The sequence below is a fragment of the Trachypithecus francoisi genome, unplaced genomic scaffold (assembly GCF_009764315.1).
Source record: "Trachypithecus francoisi isolate TF-2019V2 unplaced genomic scaffold, Tfra_2.0 Lachesis_group2, whole genome shotgun sequence".
NCBI lineage: Eukaryota > Metazoa > Chordata > Mammalia > Primates > Cercopithecidae > Trachypithecus > Trachypithecus francoisi.
Window position 1 is genome coordinate 26,274,557 of NW_022681465.1, and position 20,803 is coordinate 26,295,359.

General features: G+C 37.9%; 1 long non-coding RNA gene across 1 annotated transcript in view; it reads right to left on the reverse strand.

Annotated features, from left to right (window-relative positions):
- Positions 1–12,420, reverse strand: part of LOC117064836 — a 150,381-nt gene extending 137,961 nt beyond the window's left edge. The window contains exon 1 of the long non-coding RNA XR_004429707.1: positions 12,356–12,420. This is a non-coding gene — a long non-coding RNA (uncharacterized LOC117064836). The remainder of the gene's footprint in view (positions 1–12,355) is intronic.
- Positions 12,421–20,803: the final 8,383 nt, after the last annotated feature.

Sequence of the window (20,803 nt, forward strand, 5' to 3'; positions counted from 1 at the left end):
AGCCTCGTGCACTTACTGAGTTTGCGGCCTGGCCGGTGAGGGGCTCTTGGCGCCCCCCAGACGAGTGTGTGGAGAATGGAGCCCGAGGAGTCACGCATAGAGAGAGGGCGGGAGCCGGCTTGGTGGCGGCGCAGTCACTGGGAGGCCCACGTGGAGTTTCGCTTAAGCCCAGGAGTTCCAGACAGGCCTGAGCAACAGAGCTAGACCCCGTCTCTAAAAAGAAAAAAGAAATGGGCCAGAGACCCAGGATGCTTTTTGTAGCCTAACCTAATGTTCAAAACCAGGGCAGACCCAAGCCACGGAAAGCTTGAGGGATTAAAATAACATTCTGCAGCGGCGGAGAATACCAACACTAATTACTGGATAAGGGGATTTAAAATGATGTTAAACTACTTCTGGTCTTTTAATACTGACCCTAGTTTAAAAACATTTGTTCATATAAAAATGTTACTGGAAGAAAAAAAAATGAAAAATTAAAATTTTGAATTATTAACATAGGTTGTTTCATTCTTTATATTGTATAATTTCATTTCAAAATGCAAATAGAAAATCATTTAACTCATATGCAGAATTACTGAAATTACACAATTTGAATTTCCTAGCTGGTACATTCAAATGTACTTCATTCTTACCGGAACAATGTAAACATTGCACAAAATTAACTCTTCTATTATTTTACTTATTGACAATGAGCACCTTCTATCAACACTCTCTACCTTTGGTTTACTGATGAGTAAAGAATAACTGCAGGAAAGCAACTACGAGCTGCCCTCTTTCCCTTACTTTCTAAGTCATCATTTTGTCGTTGTAAAACTTTTGACAGTACAAGTTTTAAAAAAATGCCACAGGTTTCCTTGGTTGTTCATCTTTCTTAGAATGCTAATGCCTTCTCTGCGCATTAGAAGCGAATTCTTATTTGAATGGAAAGTTCTCAGGAAAGTCCGTGCCCTACTTAGTCATGGGCCTTATGTACCTACTTGCATTTACTCTGTGTTTCACTAAACTCCCATACGTTTTTCTACCAGCATTCAGTGCTCATGGCACTATGAACACTACATGTAAATGTGGCAGCAAGGAACAGTAGATACAATATGTTCTCTGTGCAAATGCGTGCTCCATTGTTCCATCAAGACTTCACTTAGAAAACACAAGTTCAAAATAACTCGATTAAGAATTTAATGACAGAAACAGCAGAGCATTAACCAAGCATGCACCTGTGGTTGAACCTAAAAATGATGTATCTATGTCCTAACTCCCAGAGCATGCAAATGTGGCCTTATTAAGTTAAAGAGCTTGAGATGTGATTATCCTGGATTATCCAGGTGGCCACTAAACCCAATCTTTATAGGAGACATACAGAGAAAAGACACACAGGGAGAAGAGGACAAGGTTGTGTGAAGACAGAGGCAGATATTGGAATTATTCAGCCACAAGCCAAGAAACACACAGAGCCACCAGAAGCTGGAAGAAGCAAAGAAAAGTTTTCCTTTGAAGCTTTCACAGGAAGCACAGCCCTGCCGCCACCTTGATTTTGGACTTCTGATCTCCGTAACTGTGAGAAATAAGTTTTTGTTGCTGTAAGCAACCCGGTTTGTAGTAACTTGTCATGGCAGACACAGAAAACTAATACAGGGTCCCCACAAATGTGAGGCCCTGTGAGACTGCACAGGTCAAACATGCATGAAGCCAGCCCTAGATAGAACCTTTATGATTGCTCAAAAATGGAACAGGTTAGGTAGAAATGATAACCATAAATTAGAATGGATTGAGACCATCAGATATGTTTGAGTTTAAATTAATGAGTTTAGAATGATGCTAAAGATCATCTTTGGAGAATGCAAGATAACTAACCCAATGTTTTGGAAACTGATAAAGGGGAAAATCAATAACTGATCTTGCCTCTCCTCTACAAATTTTAACACAGGGTGATTAAATAGTTGATAAAGGAAAGTTCTCCACGGAGATATACTCCAGATAGTAAATTAACCAGGAATGGTACAATTAGAATATCGCAATTTTTCAGCCTGTATTGTATTAATGGATTCAGGCAATGATCATCAAACGGTTCTGACATTATACAGAGATATAAAAACCATTCTGTGTTTCTTGACTGAAGTATATAATATTGTCTTTGATGGTGCAATGCAACTGAGAAAAGAATCAAATCTAAATCTGATCAGTCACCTAGATCTAATTAGCAATTTATAGGAAATGCAAGGGCCAGAGCAACATGTTAAAGAATACCTTGAAAATGCATTTGGGAGCCGGGCGCGGTGACTCAAGCCTGTAATCTCAGCACTTTGGGAGGCGGAGGCGGGCGGATCACGAGGTCAGGAGATTGAGACCATCCTGGCTAACGCGGTGAAACCCCGTCTCTACTAAAACATACAAAAAACGAGCCGGGCGAGGTGGCAGGCGCCTGTAGTCCCAGCTACTCGGGAGGCTGAGGCAGGAGAATGGCGTGAACCCGGGAGGCAGAGCTTGCAGTGAGCTGAGATCCGCTGCACTTCAGCTTGGGTGACAGAGCGAGACTCTGTCTCAAAAAAAAAAAAAAAAAAAAAAAAAAGAAAGAAAATGCATTTGGGAAATATCACATTGTGTTTTTGTGAGAAACAGAGCAGTACACACAACCTGTTTTTTGTTGTTCATTTCAAGTAAATAAATTACAAGGGATGCAAAAAGAGAGGGAGAGAGGAGACATATAGATTTAAACAGACTTAAGAGGCATACCAAACCAGAAATTTAGGGTTTCAATTTTCAATTGCCATTCAAATAATAAACTATATTTTTTGAATTTCAGTAGACTTTTTGAGTGAAATTTACTTGAGAAATGGATCTTAAAAATAGAAGAACAAAGAAGATTTATGAGAATTTTGAAGAACAACAATGAAGTGTGAGGAATTATTCCCCATATATAAACGGCACTAATCAGGCAGAAAGGCATTAGCACTGGTCTCATAACCCCCTATGAATGCTGAATATTAATCCTTTACTTTCTAGATCACGGATGGGTTTGAGGAGATGGGCAGAGGGATACCTGGGGAAATGGAGAGAGAAGCAGAGGAGGCTCAGAGGTGTCAGAATAGTGACTTTTTAAAAAAGTCACTATCTGTACAAAAGTTTTGTTTTATCTTAATAATTAGTAGGGCCATACTAGTACAACTCAGCTAAATATAAACCTTAGATATTGGTGCATACAATGAAATAAATGAAACCAGAATAGAGAGCTGAGAAAGGTGTGCATACATATGAGAACTGAGTGGATCCCACATGCAGCATTGTAAGTCAGAGGGAAAAATAGCTATTCAATAAACAATATGAAGATAATTAGTTTTCTATTTGAAAAAAGTTAGAACCTTACCTTATCCACTTAAAATTAAAGCCAATAGCTTAAGAACCCAAATGTGAAAAAACTAACTCTGAAACTTTTAGAAGAAATATAGAAAATATATTTTAGAACTCAAGATAGCAAAAGAGTTCTTAAATAAGAAACAGAAAGAAAAAAACATATAAAGGAAAAGGTAAACCATTTTGACTATAGTGAAATGTAAACATCTGTATAAACTAGTGTATACATAAACTTTTAACAAACAACTGAAAGACAATGACAAGGTATTTACCATCACACACGTATATTATATATAAAGACAAGAGACCCATTTGAAAAATAGGCAAAGACTATGAACAGAAAAGGAAAGTCAAATTGTCATTAAGCATGCAAAGAAATATAAACTTCCTTGTAATCCAGTAAATACAAATTAAAACAACAATGAAATACCATTTCATAAATATTGGATAAGCAACATGTTTCAAAGTTAAAGACATGTAAATTGACCCATATGAAATTGCCATTTTTGTAGGTCAAAAGTGGTTAGATATTGGCAATTTTATATAGTTCACTAATACATAATCTATAATCTAATATTTCTCCTCCTTGTGTATAACCTTCCTAAATTGGAATTTCCTTTAAAAACTAAGCCCTACAGAAAATAATTTGAGCAACTACTTTCTCAATTCTCCCAGGATGCATAACTATTTCCATTCTAGATGCATAGGAAATAATTAATTGATATATATGATGATTGCTTTAGAACAGTAGAGCTTAATTCTCTCCCAGAATCCTAGTTGAGAAGAGGTAAAAAGAAACTCTTAGGAAGGGTGCTCCTTGGTGTAGGGAGAGAAAAACTGGAGAGCACACCGGCGCACAGTGGCTCACTCCTGTATTCCAGCACTTTGGGAGGCTGAGGGTGAGCTCAGGAGTTCGAGACCAGGCTGGCCAACATGGTGAGACCCCCATCTCTACTGAAAATACAAAAAATTAGCCAGGCATGGTGACACGCGCCTGTAATCTCAGCTACTCAGGAGGCTGAGGCAGAAGAATTGCTTGAACCCAGAAGGTGGAGGTTGCAGTGAGCTGAGATCGCACCACTGTACTCTAGCCTGGGCAGCAGAGTGAGACTCCATCTCAAAAAAAAGAAACTCTTCCATGTGTACACAATAAAGAGTTTATTAGGATAGCTAATAAGCCTGTTTTTAACGGCCAAAAATAAAATAAAAGGAAATATATTCATGAGAAACATAAATAGATAATATATCCATACAATGTAATACTAAAATAAATGAACTAATTATAAATGTGCCTGAATTTTAATAATGTAATTAAGTGGAAACGTTGCAAAAAAGTATATAGAATATATACTTTGTATTTAAATTTTAATAGCACACCAAATAATTGTATATATTGCTTTCCAATAACCATATATGTAACAAAAGTATAAAAATATATGGAAAGAAGAAACACAAATGTGTGTATAGTCATTACCTTTGGGAAGGAAGGTATAGGAAGAGGTTTAAACAGCATCTGTAATCTGTTACAATGCTATGATTTTCTCTGTAAAAGAAATTTGCAACTTGTTAATTAATGTTAAATTTAGGTGTTAAATAAGTACATGGAGGTTTATGTTGTCATTTTCTGTGCGTTTATATTTTAAATTTTTTATAATGTTTTGAAAATTTAGAAAGGGAAGAAAATAATTCCTAGCATGGTAAAGATAGGAGCAATTGATATCATTTTTTAAGCACTTTACATGTGTTACCTCCTTTGATCCTCTCCATAACCCTATGAGAGAAGTACTCCAAGATCCCCTTTTCACAAATGAAAAAATTAAGACCAGACACTTTGCTCAAAATTCTAGTTGGTTAGATTCAGGGCAGTTCCAACTACAAATCATTTCTTCCAGGATGACAAAAAAAGAACAACTAAATCACATGAAGTTATTTTAACTTTTTTGAATTCAGCCATTCAGTTATGTAATCTCTCAGTCATTTTTCCCTACTCGTGTCTAAGCTCCATCCCTTACAATATGCGTAAGCTTGGAAAAATTATCCAAATCATCTTTAATTTGATTACCTCATCTGTTAATGGAAACTTACTTTTGTGTTTTCAGTGAGGTTAAAAGCATTTAAAATATTTAGAACAGTGTGCAGAGCAAGCACTCAATACATCTCAGTAAATCTGTGCTTACTTATTCACATATTCATTTGCAATTAACTATTTACCATTGGACAACCATAAAATCTGGCCTGAATATACAGAGATAATGAATAAAACAGTTTTTGTGATTCCAAGGCATTTCTAATTTAGTGAATAAGATGCTCATATGAACATGTAAGTGCAATTAAGTGTTGTAGGGGTAAGTTCAAGTCCAAATAAGGCATAGAGGGGAATTAAGGTGGATCAATGTCACCTGTGAAGAGACAAGGCAGGTAAGAGGATGGCAAGAATATTTTCAAAAAGTAGAGCTCATGCTTGAGTTGAGTTTGGGGAAATGAACTTAGTTTAGCCTGGCAGAGACGATGGGGTCCTGGGTGAGAGGAGTGGAGAGAGAAGAACATCCAAGCAGAAGATAGAGCATGAACAAAGGCATGCAGCTGTGACCTGACATGGCCTGTCCGGTGAATTGCTGAGGTGTTGGGAGTGTGGGAAGATGGTGATGTCAAGGGAGAAGACTGGAAGGACACTTAGGGATCAGGGTGTGAAGGATCTGCCTGGGATGCCTCACTAAGTTTGAGATTTTCATCCTAAAGAAAATGGGAAGATACCAAGGGATGTAAGCACTACGAAGAGATTTGCACTTTGGAAAATTTAGTATAGCAGCTGAGATTCTGTTTTGTGACCATTTGATTCACATTTCTCTCCCCTACAACACTATAAAGTTAATTAGGGTACTGAACATGTTGGTCTTACTCAACATAATGTATACCCAACCCAGTTCACAGTACAATCTCATAAATACTTATTGAATGAATGGAGGAGGTAAGATCAGAAGCAGGAGGCAACTGAAGTAGAATGAGTAAATTGGAGCAGTGGCAGCAGTGAGGGTGGATATGAGATCCTCGGGAATGTGTATAGTGCGGTACTTGGGTACGCACTGGATCTGGAGAATAAGGAAGAGGTATCAAGCTTGGGTGATTCTATCTGGGGTAACTTGGTGACTGGCGGTTGCTATTCATTGAACCCGGGAAAAAACAAAGGAGAAGTGGGTTTGTAGACCTAGGAAATGGATTCTGCTGTGTTTGGAGGGAGAACAGACAATGCCAAATTTGACTATATTCTTTCTTCTCTTATAGTCTTATAAAGAAATTAAAAACATGAGAAGACGTTTGGATATAGATCATTGTTCCCCATGGACATAAGGTTCTTATACATATAAAGACTAATACCAAAATGGTGAACAATCTTTGAAGTAAAAGAAATATCATTGAAATAAAGAAGGAATTAATTAAACAAGTAAGAGAAACATTTGAAATTTTTTGATATAATGGGGGAAAATTAAGGAGGGATCAAGTATAAATGTGAAATGAAATTTGTATGAAAACACCACCATAAAGAGGAAGGAGTCAAGAATCTATTGAATAACACTTTTTACCTAAAAAAGGTGACTAGGCCTTGCTTTACATTAATGGGTGCTGTCAGACTTGCAGTAGGAGCAATTTACCAGACCTCAGTCAGTAGAAGTCTGAATCCCAACCAGAGTATTACCTCTTCAGAGAACCCAGAAAGTGTCATATCAGGAGCAGAAGACCTTATATTGTCATATTAAGGGAGCTTTGATCCCACTAGATTTTAACTTTCCAAATCGAAAGCCTGAGTGCTAGCTCCGGAATCCTGCTTTCTAGAGCTCCATAAGTATCCAGAGGCTCAGAATCTCTCTTAGCTCTGGGAGGTGAGAGGGCGAATGATGTGTACTGAGTGATGACTATGTCATCATTTTCTTTCCACTTTCTAACTTTTTAAAAGCTTATGACAATACTTATTTTCTTTCTTTATTTTAAAGAATATGTACACACTTACTTTCTCCATAAAGGCTGTTCTAATTTTATGAAAGAAAAGTAATTAAATCCTCTTTTTCCACCTCTTCCCAGCTTCTGAACAATGAACATTCATTTCCCCATAAATTGCAGAATAAATGTTGATTGTTGTAGTTCTTTTTGTGGTGGAAACAATGATCTGTGTTTGTAGCCACACCTGTTGTAGGTTATATGGTGTGCAATGGAACCCAGTCATGACGCCTATAAGTGGGTGTGAAACAGCACCCATTTTTCTCTGAGTACGGAGGGAAGAAAGCAGATTCCACTAGCATCATTGTCACTTCCTGAGATCATTTGTTCAATGCACTATTGAATTTTAGGATTGTATTTAAAAGGTGGGCAGTGCAATGAAGAAAAGAGGATAAGTGTATCTTAAATAATTTTCAAATATCTTCACAGACCATTGATAGGAAATTGATTGCGCAAAACAGTTCCTCAAAGTGTCCCAGAAAGTGATGTGTTCTCAATGGTAACCCTGTAAGCACCTGGATTCTGAGCCACTCAAGATGAAATTCTAGCCAACAGGTGCCTGGCTGACTCATCTTGGACTAGAAAAAGCATGCAGTTCTGGACATTGTCCACAGACAAGAAGATGGAAATTCAGCAAAGAATGCTCAGTAACAACTGGGCAGGGTGGCATAGGCCTGTAAAACACAAAGCATGACAATGTGGGCCCCAAAGGGCCCCAAATGAAATTTCTACTGTAATGAAATTTCCTTCTTTCACAGTTTCAGATGGAGACATTTGTGAGCAAATGTAATCCCCAACTAGCTAAACTCCACATGCAGCCTTTTTCTGTGATGTTAGGAGGATCTCATGGAATGGCAGGATATGAAGTATCAAATGCAGAGCGTCCTCTGATGGGCAGCATCCCTGTGATTGGTGTTTCTTGTGGTTGGACACACACTAACCAATGTGCAGCCAAGGGATTTTAAGTGTACTCACTCTAAGAAGACACTTGGCACTGGACAAGCCTGCAACTTCTGACTCTGGGACTTTATATCCTAGGGGAGTGCAAGGCTCATGGTACACAAATGTCATAAACAAAAGCCCCTTCTCAATTTGTCACTTTTCACGTGCAGTAAGTACTCTTTTGCACATCTTGTAGTATGGATTGGAGGCTGTCAGTTATATTGGTTATGTTTGTTGTTGTTTGCATGTTTTATTCATTTATTTGTTTATTTATCCTGAATAAACTTAGAGTATTCTTTTCACTCGTTAACAAAAGTCATTTTTAATGAGTGAGGTAGAGTCTGGAGAAGGATCTAGGGAAGTAATTTCCTTGAGTTCCAGCTTTGTGCCCAGCCCTCTGCTGCGTCCTTCTTATACCTCCTTCTACTCAAACGCACAACCACCTTATGAAACAGTTATCAGTTTCCCCATTTTCCAAACCCAGAACCTAAGATGTAGGTATGTTAACTGACTTTCCCAAGGTCACCTGCTGGTGAGTGGGACACTGGGATATTACTCAGGTCTCTCCAACTCCACTATCCCATTATACCTCCAATATTGCACATTATTGACAATGGTATTCAGAAGAACCCAGACTATAGCGTGTATCTAGAATATTTTTACATTGCCATATCGCCTCTTGAGATACCTGTGTGATACTGCTATGAGGACAGCAAATATGTTTAGTAGACCCAAGCCCCATGACTGAGTCATTACATGGCACAAGCCACGACAAAGTTGGTGATACATGACTCAGAAATCGTGAATTTTCATCTGTGTTCTCATCTGTGACCAGGTAGTTATTTATTCATTAATTTTCTTATCTCTTTGCTCATTCCAGATGTCACAAGGAAGTGGCCTGAGAGCTGAATTTGATTTGCAGATCAGTTTTGTTTGAATTCTCCCACCCCTGGTCTCACACTGTGTTCTTAAATGCTTTTAGTTGCCAACATTTGAAAACTCAAGGGCTTTCCCATCTAAAATATCAATTTCCTCTTCCTTGAAACCAGTAGATCTGACAATATTAGGTTTCATTTTCCACATGGCAAAGAGAAGCTGTAGGTGCATGCACTTTTAAATAAGTTTTGGCTCTTTCGCCCCAGTTCCCATCCAGCCCACTTTGCTCATTTATGTTTCCTTCCTACAAGTCCCCCATTCCCTTTCGAGTGTTTATACTCTACTCTAGAAAATTAAAAATGCATGGAGGTGGTTCTGGGACTGGGGCAGTGAAAGACTTCCTTAAAAACGCAAAATCTCAGTGTGTTCAACAGGACCAAGTAACTATGAGTGCTTCCTTATTTTTAGGGCATTCGGAGAGCCCAAAAACTTCAGAAATTGGGGCTTGAGGTTAAATCTCTTACTCTGTAACCTGAATAATATTCTACAGCCCTCACTTGAACACCTCAGAGAAACTTGTTCCTTTGTTGAGCACCTACAATTCTTAGGAAATTTCTCATTAAACTGAGTCCAATTATGCTCCCCTATGAAATCTGCCATCTGATGATCCTGCTTCCAATTCAGTCCTTGGGAACATGCTTCACCTGCCAACCCACTAAATATTTGGGGACATCTCTCATGGCACCTCTAAGCCTTCTCAAAATCTAACATCAAGCACCTATCGCTTCTTACAAGAAGCCACTCCTGTTTCCCACAGTGGGCTGTGTGTGGTTTCAAAGTTGGGCAATATAGGAATCAGTGAAGAATTCTATCAAAAGGGAGGGATGGTGTCTAAAGGGTTCCTCCTTTTATATGATTATGTCTTAAGATTACATCCTCTGACTAAAAAAGATGATAATCTTTCAAGCTCATAGGACTGGATTCTCAGAGGAGTTTGTGCACTAGGATGTCTCAGAGGGCAGAAACTGTCTTCATCTCTGACCTACATAGATTTTCTGCATGTTTTCAGTTCCACAGTGTGTTTAGGGCATTTCAGCCCTGTTGATAAGGGTGTGTTCCCGTAACCCAAACTCAGTTCAAAGCAGTCAGTGGTGACAAATTCTAAACTGCCTCTAAATTTTCCAGAAGTGGATTCTAAGAGCATATGTGTTTGTGCTAAATATCTCTTTCTGATAGTCATATCAAAATAAGTATTTCTACCTATTATGACACTTGCCCAGTCAGACTATGAGCATCAAATATATCCCATGTTAGGTTAGGACAGGGAAAAATGTCTATGGGGGCAGGAGGTGAAAATTAGAGAGGTTGGAAGGGCAAGGAGATAGCAAACAAGTTTTCATGTATATAATTTCACACAGGCTAAATATGAGTCTGGGTTTTAATGCATAGTTACTATTTATGTATACTTAAGGAAGTTAAAAATCTGTGGGGGGAGAAAGGCAGTGATCTTTAAAATGAAACTTGAGCACAATGAAAATCAATATTACAACTTTTCATAAGAGCTTTAATTACACAAAAAATTGAAGATTTTTATGAAAGGAGAAAAGTTTAAAGTTAATTAATAAAAACTCCATGAAACCTCTTTCTACTTGAAAAAAGACCATCAGAGGGAAGTCTCAAACAAAAGTCCTGTGACCATAACATTTTCCTTTTCAATAAGATTGTAGTCTGGCTACCACTAACTGTAAATCCCAAAGGTAATTTAAAGATGAAAAAAGAAAACAAAGCACTCCATCTGAGTTCAACAGAAGAATTAAGACACTGTGTTTTCTGAATTAAATATATTGCAGTTCCTGAACTGAAGTATTCACTTCTTGTCCTCTGGAAAACATAGGAAGCAAATTAGGTTATATAATTTCCATTTCCGGTAGCAAATTTCTGTACCAAATTTTAGCAGGAATGTACAGGCCTTCCCTGAGGTTCAGAGAAGCCAAGGACACACCTAAACTCACACAGCCAGTAAATGGCAGGGCCAGGATTTAAAGTCAGTAATGGCAGGGCCAGGATTTAAAGTCAGCATGATCTGACTTCAAGAACTATACTCTTTAGCTGTTTCCACAATTGCATAGAATTGATAAAACTCAATTTTGGCTTCACTATCCTGGAAACAGACTCTCTTAATAAGTGCTATAATTATATAATTCTTAAGTTCCAGGCTCCACTAGCAAGTTTGAGAATAAAGGAAGTATCACAAAAAAATAAAAAGCAGAAGAGGCTGCAGGACCCAAGGAAACACGACTCAGCTGGTTTTCTATATATCAAGAGTTATGCAACACAAAGATTCTCACTCAGAAATGGATTCTGATAGCATAACTTTTATACTGAATTAAGTTCCTTCTAAAAACAGTTTTAGTCTTGGACCATTTCAGTTATGTGAGTCAATAAGTCTTTTTGCTTAAGCTAGGTCATAAGGTACATGCAATTTATGCATTTACATTATAAGGCTTTCATAAACAACTAAACAAGGTAATGGATATAAAGCACCTAACATGAGTCGAAGATACAATAGGCACAGTTAAATGTGAGCTCTCTTCCTCTCCCATCTATTTTCACTTTATTAAATCTACACTTAAATTGGACATTATACTTTAAATGGTTATTAGTAATTCCAGTAAATTTCATTATTAACTCAGTTGATTACCATTTCTCCTCTTGTAGTGTAGGGCTCTGAATCCTCTTCCATCTTCTTATTCTCAATTGCAGGAGAGAGGAAGGAGGAAGAAAGGAAGGAAGGGAGGAAGGAAAGGAGGAAGGAAGGGAGGAAGGAAAGGAGGAAGGAAGGAAGGAAGGAAGGAAGGAAGGAAGGAGGAAGGAAGGGAGGGAGGGAGGGGGAGGGAGGGAGGGAGGGAAGGAGGGAGGGAAAGACACAAAAAACCTCTAGCCCTATGCACAATCTCTCTCTTTTACCTGTCCTATTGGAAATATGGACTAGGACTTCAAGAAGAAAATATGCATTCCCCTATTATTTCTGTATTATCTGGCTGAAAATAACAGAAACAAATTTTAAGCCATTTTAAGCTTTAAAAAATTTGGAAAGGTGATTTACTGGATCACAGAACCAAAGCATGGAGAGGAAGGAAGAGTGTGTCCCCAGGATGAATGGATCATGAGACTTAAACAAGGTAACCACACTCACCTTCTCCGGTTTCCACTCGTTCCAGATCTCATCTACTCTACTTCTACACATTTTTCAGCTCAACCTCCGGTCTTTGGTGGCTTCATTCTCTTAGCTCTACTCCACATTGTCAGGGAGGTGGTTGCTTTGATGTCATATTTTTGCAGCTAACAGTCCAAATGAAAATAGAGAACTCCCAACTTCAGGGAAGAACCTTAATTATAAGAGCTTGGTTCACAGTCCCACTCGTTATACCAGAGAGGTAAGGGTCTATGATTGACAATTCTTGCAAAATCACAGAGTGAAAGAGCAGTTCCTCGGGGGAAGTGAGTGGGTGCTGTTAATAAAAAAGAAGGAAGGGGTGCTGTATGGAAACAAACAGCAGTTGTTCACTCTATGTGAGCCTGGAGCAAGCCTGAGGTGGTCAGCACCCTGATTTCTCTCTCTCTTCAGTGTACTGCATCCTGGTACCTTGAGTCTACAAAGTTAATGTTGTTTTCTAAGCATTAGGCAGGCACATACACAAGTATAGACATATACACAAGCATAGACACATACACACACAGGCTCCCTACAGTCCCTAACACACTCCCTAAACCCCAGAACCCTCAGGACAAAAGATCCCCAGCAAACTAAAAAGATACAATTTTTTTTCCTCTCTTGCCCAAGTTTTTCTCCTAACCTTCTTTCTGGAGGTTCCAGGAAATGAAATTGTTGATCAAAAAGAATGTCTGCTAAATCTTTCTCCCAAAGGAATATCATTCCATTGCATCCCAATCAATATCATCCAACCTTTGTTTTGGAGGCCAATTTTTCATCTTTCTGAGGAATTACCCTGCTAGCATCCTTTTCCCTGTGTGTATCTAAGGCTCTTCCCAGAAAAAAAGTGAGCTGAGTCGGGGACCCAAAGAAGCCCAACTGAGTGACTTTAGTTCATGTCTATGTCTGTTAGGACAAGGTACTCACTTGCCCCTATCATCAGCTCACTTGAACTGCAGGCATAGCAGTAAGCAAGAAAAAATGACAAAAATGTTGTACACTAGCTTTGCAATGTAGTTTAAATGACAGATTTAAAAAAAAAATCAAACATTCAGGCCCACTATATTAATCCAACATAGAACTATAATTGTGGTTTTTTCCTATATATTTTAAATAATAAAAATATTGAAAAAAGAAAAATAATTTTTCTTTGTGCTTTGTGGTATAATTTACTACCCCAGCACAATTATTTTAATTCTTATAGGTGCTTATTTAGTCTTAGATATTGACTATAAATTGCCTTAACAATTATTTGTCATACCGCTTAATTTCATTCAAAATCAATCTTGGTCAAGACATTGTTCTGAAAACTCATGGGGCTGCTTATCAAATCACTGCAAAATTGTGCATGGGGCAACATGACTTATTTGTGTTAGCATGCTAGTGAAGACACACATTAACCTGCACAATTCCCAGCCTCAGGCAAAAAGATTGGGCAAAAATATATAGAACAAAATAGGTGAAGGTCAGAGATATCAGCAGAAGGATTTGATTTCACTTGAGACTTTTCTCGAAGAGGTATGTAATCACATACCCATTACAGTGTGTTTTGCAAGTGTATGCAGGGCAATAAAGGTCTCTTCAGTCTTATTGCTAAAGGTAACAAGAAAGTGCTTGTAATCAGATGAGGTGTGAGATTGATTATGCCAAGTCTGAAGGCTAAATAAGTGATTAAGAGTTTGAACCATATAGAGGGCCATTTATTCCAAACCCAAAGGAATGTTCTGGGTAGAAGCAACACTGTGTTCCTGAAGTCTAGACTGTTCTGCTTCCTGTTGTGGCTACCAGTCTTCACACCTATTTCCTTCTGTGAGGAGTAAGCACTCACAGAAGTAAGCTTACTCACAGGAGTAAGCTGGCTGGCCATTCAGTCGTCTTTGCACCTCACCTACCCACCTCCAAGGATTCATCGTGGTCTGGCTCCTAGTTAGGCATTCAGTGCATGAGATATATGCATCTCAAACTCATCAATCCAACATCCACTTCTATATCTTCCCTATAAAACTGGCCCTCCCACAGTCAACCCCATCCATCCATCTCAGCTCTGTTGATAAAATTCCTCAGGCCAAATCCTGTGATCATCCTTCATTTCTCTACTCTTTCCTTTCTAAATAGTTAGAAAATCTACCTGGCTCTACCCTATAAACAAATCAGCATTTGCCACTTCTCACCACTTTATTGTGACCACCCTGGTCCAAGATAATGGCAATAGTCTCCTAGCTAGCCTCTCTGCTTCCACCTTTACCCCCTTCTTTCCTACATCAATATAGCATTTTCTCAACACAGAAGCCACAACCTGGGTCATATCATTTTACTCCTCTGCCCCAAATCTTCTGTGGTTCCCAATCTCGTCCAGAATATAAGCCTAAGTCTTTTCAGCGGCTCACAAGGCCCAGTGTCACTATCCCCATGAATACTTTGATTTCGTCTTCTACCACTGTGCCCTTCCTCACACCACTCCAGCCATACTGGCTTCCTGGCTTTTCCATGAATATGTCAGGCACATTCCTGCCTCAGGACATTTGCATGTACTCTATGCTCATTGAAATGCTTTGCTTTCAGATATTTGCATGGCCTACTCCCTTACCCTCTTTAGGTCTTTGCTCAAATTCCACCTTCTTTGTGAAGGCTTTCCTGCCTCCTCAATTTTAAATCACAACTCCCTAGCCCCCACTCTACTTGATTTTGCCCTGTAACACCTATGGCTATCTGACATACTGTGTGTGTTAATTATTATTATTTTTTTTGGCGGGGGGGGGGACGGAGTCTCCCTCTGTCCCCCAGGCTAGAGTGCAGTGGCGCGATCTCGGCTCACTGCAAGCTCCGCCTCCCGGGTCCACCCCATTTTCCTGCCTCAGTCTCCCGAGTAGCTGGGACTACAGGCGCCCGCCACCACACCTGGCTAGTTTTTTGTATATTTAATAGAGACAGGGTTTCACTGTGTTGGCCAGGATGGTCTCGATCTCCTGACCTCGTGATCCGCCCGCCTCGGCCTCCCAAAGTGCTGGGATCACAGGCGTGAGTCACCGCGCCCGGCCATGGGTTAGTTATTGATTAACCATTTGTTTTCCCTTGCTGGAATTTAAGCTCCATGAAATCAGACTTACTTTCTGTTTTGCTTGCTGCTTTATCCCCAGTGCCTAGCATGTTAGTGATAAATGGCTGTTAACAGGATGGCTTGGATGAATAGATGGAGGGATGGATGGGTAGATAATTGGATAACTGAATTGATGAATATATTAGCTAATTTTATATTTTGTAAGAAACTTTATTCATTGTTTTAGAAAGATATTAGTTCTAAATTATATATTAAAAAGTAAATAAAGTCAAATGACCAACCCAAAGATGCTAGGTTGTCTGAAAAACGGATCTTTCTAAGTTGCTAATTTCAAAACTGCTCCCAGATTAAACTCTATATTTAGAAAAGGTTTTGGATAAATGGCTTGGGCAAATAATCACTTCTTAGTGCACATCAATTATGTTGTAAGCAAACAAAGTAGGAAAATTCAAGACAAAAATATCCTAATCAGTTTCAAGCCACAAAACAGATTTAATTCACACAAAATAACCGAAACAAACTGGAGGGGGAAGAAAAAAATACACATTAAGGGATGGGTGTTCTTGTTTGACTTTCTAGGCTGATAAAAATTAACAAATTATCAATGCTGTCTTCATTTTACACTGTTAAGGATGGAGACTATATTCAACTAAGTGTCCTTCTTTCCCATTTCTTATCAATAATATTTTATGGTTTTTAAGTATTAGTAGATATTACAATTGGTTTTTCAGGCTCATGACAAACAAGCAAGAGAAGCAGACAGATGGTTTTAATGTGAACTAAGAAGAACATGTTGGATCTTCAAAAACATGTCAGATCTCACCATTTTGTGATTAGGATGGTGTTATTCATTGCAGTGAAAGGAAGGAGGAAATATATTGGTCTGAATCCTTTGCTTTGTCCCTTGAGGGTAAAGGCAGGAAGCACCTGGCCAGGGTATCTGTAGATAAGGCCAGTTTTGGATGCTGCCCTCACCAGCATCCCCTGCCATTGGTCATTTTTGTTTGTTCTATACGTGGGGAAAGTAGCTTCTCTCTGGACAGTTAATTTTAGGGTCATGTCACATGAAAGCTTGGGACTGATGAATTTGCCCTGACGAGGAGGAAGGATAACAATTACAGAAATAGTTACTGTTTCAAAGCTACCAGGACAGAAGAAGAGGGAAGTAGTTTTTTGCCTCTTGTTATCATTACGTAGCTATGCATTGTGTTTTGATGAAGCAATGCACTATACAGGGCAATTAGGAGAAACTGGACAGATACATGAAAATGATTACTGTTTTAAAGCCAGAGAACTTACGGTAGAAGAAAGTGAGTATATGAAGTTAATAGAGCTTTTTTTCTTTTATTTTTAAATTATCCCATAGTTAGTATTGAGAACTAACACAACTGGTGAAAACTGAGTATATGAGTAAACATTATTCTCAAAACTGTGTCCAAATAGCCAAAAGGATACAAAATGTCCCAAAACTGTAATCTAAGTCACTTACTTGATTTAATTCAAATTTTCATAATAGGTTGTTAGGCTATTACATTGATTTATCCCTATGTAAACACTAGCATTATGTGGATTTTCTTAATAACTAATAAGAATTCATTTGTACACCCTCTCCCCACTTCCACACACAGTTTTTGTTACAGGTGTCTAAGTTTATCTTGTCTTTTCTCTATGTTTCTATGTTCCCCCATCACTCATGTCTCCCCACAGCTGGCATTCACAGAGTTTGTTTAACAGATGTTGGGTTTGCTCTCATTTATATGGAAGAGTCTATTTCCAACAAACTACTGGACTTGTACCTTAGGGCTAATTATTCAGGAATTGGCATAAGTCCTTACTTACCATTCTCTAAACATTCTCTGTCACTTCATTACAGCCAAGATTTTATTGTGAATCTACTACTTTGACCTGATACACATACGAGAAGCTTTTATGAAATGAATGAATGAGAAGATGTAAATTTGCCTAAAAACTCTTCAGCTAGTAAGTCATTATCTTATTGAAGGCTATCAAAGCCTGTCTTAGTTACTTCTTAAACCACTTACTGCCCTTCCCTACCTTACTTCCAAATTTATTTCTTCTCATTGATCATCAATAGAGGATAGATGTTACTTCTCAAATAGTAATATAACTTCTCACAAGGAAAGATAATGAATATCTCTCACTCATATGCTCATCGCCTATATTGTAATACTTTGTATTAGAATGAGAAATTGTGTGGTGAATTGCAAAGAACAATGAACTTAGGGTAAGATCTGAATTCTAGGGCCAGATATGACACTATTTAGTTCTATGGTCTTGATCAGGTCAGTTAACTTTAGACCTTAGTTTGTGCAACAGAAAATTGAAGGCATTGTATCAGATCAGGCTTTTCAAATTATATGTCTTATAAAACATTCGTTTCATATAATAATAGCATTTTTTAAAACTTCAATATTGCATTTAATTCAACAAACATTTACTGAATGTCTATTATGTGCTAAGAAGGTAAACCAGGCTAAATGATCCTAAATGCAGCATGAAGAGAAAAGGGAAATAAAAGGTATGAAATACAGGAAAGAATAAGAAATGTGGAAAATGTAATGACAAAATCTAAAATTGAAGTACCAAAACAAAAGAGTTAGAGACAATATTTGAAAAGATGATATCTAAGAATTTTTAAGAACTGATCAAAGACAGCAATCCAGAAATTCAAGAAGACCAAGTATATCCCAAGTCAGATAAATTAAAAGAAATCTCAGATAAAATACATTATAATAAAATTGGTGCAAATCAACAACAAAGAGAAAATCTGAAAGAAGCCAGAAAAAAGGAAAGACAGATCACACATAAAGGAATGTTAGACAGCTGACTTCTCAATATCTCAACAGAATCCTAATAATAATGGAAAAAGCCTTCAAAGTTCTAAAGAAAATGACTGCCAATCTAGAAGTCTATATTCAGTAAAATATCTTTCAGGAATAGAGTAAAAATAAAGACATTTATAGACCTAAGGGAGTTCTTTACCAGCACTAATTTAAAGGTGGTACTTCAGGCAGAAGGAAAGTAATTTCAGATGTAAAACTTGAGATGTTGGAAGGAATAAACTGAGCTTATATTCATGAATATTGATTGTATAAAAGAGTAATAATAATGTCAGGTTTTTAGTAGAATTGAAAATATAACACAATAGCATAAGTCAAGAGGGTAATAAATGGAATTAAAGTTTGAAAAGAACTTACGTTATTTTTTTTATAGACAAGACTTTATTGTAAACCTACATTTGCCTGTTACTTTTATGGGCAGCTTTCATAAAACCAATGAGTGACCATCTTTCCAGTTGAGAAGAAGAGCAAGGTTTTGATTAAACTTAGGCTTTAATAATTTAAGCATATTGTGTAAAAATCCCTAGAATAAACACATAAAGAAACAATACGTGCAGTTTTCAAAGTAGAAGAGGGAGGAATGAAAGACTAAAATTATTCAATCTAGAATAAAAGGCAAGAGGAGGCCGAGGCGGGTGGATCACGAGGTCAGGAGATGGAGACCATCCTGGCTAATAGGGTGAAACCCCGTCTCTACTAAAAATACAAAAAATTAGCCAGGCTTGGTGGCGGGCGCCTGTAGTCCCAACTACGTGGGAGGCTGAGGCAGGAGAATGGTGTGAACCCGGAGTTCAGAGCTTGCAGTGAGCCAAAATCACGCCACTGCACTCCAGCCTGGGCTACAAGCGAGACCCTGTCTCAAAAAAAAAAAAAAAAAAAAAAGAATAAAAGGCAAGAAAGAAAGGAAAGAGAAAACAAAACAATCCCAGAACAGTCCTAGAACATAGAAGTAATTTTAAAATATTGGAGTGATAAATTGCATTATTCATGAAGGAAAGATGGATAAATGTACATGCTGGCATTCCTTATACTAGGATACCAGGTAAGAAGAAATCAGTTCCTGGACATTGCCTAGTTCAGAGGTTGTGAATTAGAGATAACTGGATAAGTGAGCTTGTAAAGTGGCAAACATCTGTATTTTTTTCTAAAATGTGTAAAGCCACTTTGAAATTTTGAATGCAAATTATCATCCCTACATTCCTGAGTTGCACTCCTCTTGTGGTGAGCCGGAAGAAAAGACAGCATCCGCTTTCCACAGCTCTTATACATGTTTGGTGGCACCCTAGGATTTCCCCATTTCCCACATGTTTAGGCAAAAGTCATTTTAATTTTTCACTTCATTTTGGTATTTCTGAGTGCTACTTACCACGAAAGATTGCATTTTCAGACTGCCTTGATCAGTAAAGGATTTTCAGTTGTGCCGCCCCTCTCTCTATTAGATCCCCAGGCAGAACAGCTGCAAAACTTAATCTAGCTTTTGGTAATGAATTCATTCATCTTATTTGTATGCAATTCAGGCAGACTAACTCTAACTTTAAAGGAAAATGAGTGCTGATCTTTTTAAAGAGAGCGAATATGGAGCAGCCTGATCCCTAAGAGGCTCTGAGAGATTGAAGTTGTTCAAGTCTCACCCTCAGGCCTTTACAAGGGTAAAGCCACACAATCAGAAAGAGATTTGACAGTCCTGTCAATCAAAGATTCTTCACCAAACCTCTCTCATTCAGATTGATTAGCTGAGAGGACTTATCTGAGAACAGTTGAAAGAACACTACTAAAAATCAGCAGCTCAGCTCGACCTCTTAATCTTTCTGAGCCTTAATTTACTCATCTGTGAATTAGGATGAATTCAAACATAATCATCTACAAGCCCAGTTCGTAAACTTTAGTGTGCGTTGGAACTACCCAGAGAGCTTGTTAAAACGCAGATTGCTGGGCCCACCTCCAAAGTCTCTGATTTGGTAGCTCTCGGGTAGAGCCCAAGAACATGTGTTTCCAGCAAGTTCCCAGGTGATGCTGAAGTTGCTAATACAGAGAACATACTTTGAAAACACTAATCTATGTGGCCTCATAGCTATATTATTATACTCACAAGTAGTGCAAAATTTGAATTATGGAAATGTTTATTTTAATATCAAGTTTATACATAAAATAACTTTTGCTAATTTTTAAGCACATGTATTATCAAACCTTGTTGACACACTGTTAGAATCATTTACAATTATTCTCATTATTTGCCTTTAATATTTAACAAAGACTTGGTATACAGATTTTTTTTTCTCAGCAAGCTATGTATGTCTTTAAAAGATATGTATTTTATATGCAAGAGCAAGCTTTTAGGTATGCAGTAAAAATGACCATTTATGTGTTTGTGGATACTAAAAAGAGGTATTCAATTCCAAAAATACACTTGCTTGACCAATTCCTTACCTCAAGATTATATTTAGTCCTTTGCAGAAAAACTGAAGTTCTGTTAAAATGCAAATATCCCAGAATATAGTAAAAAATAATTAA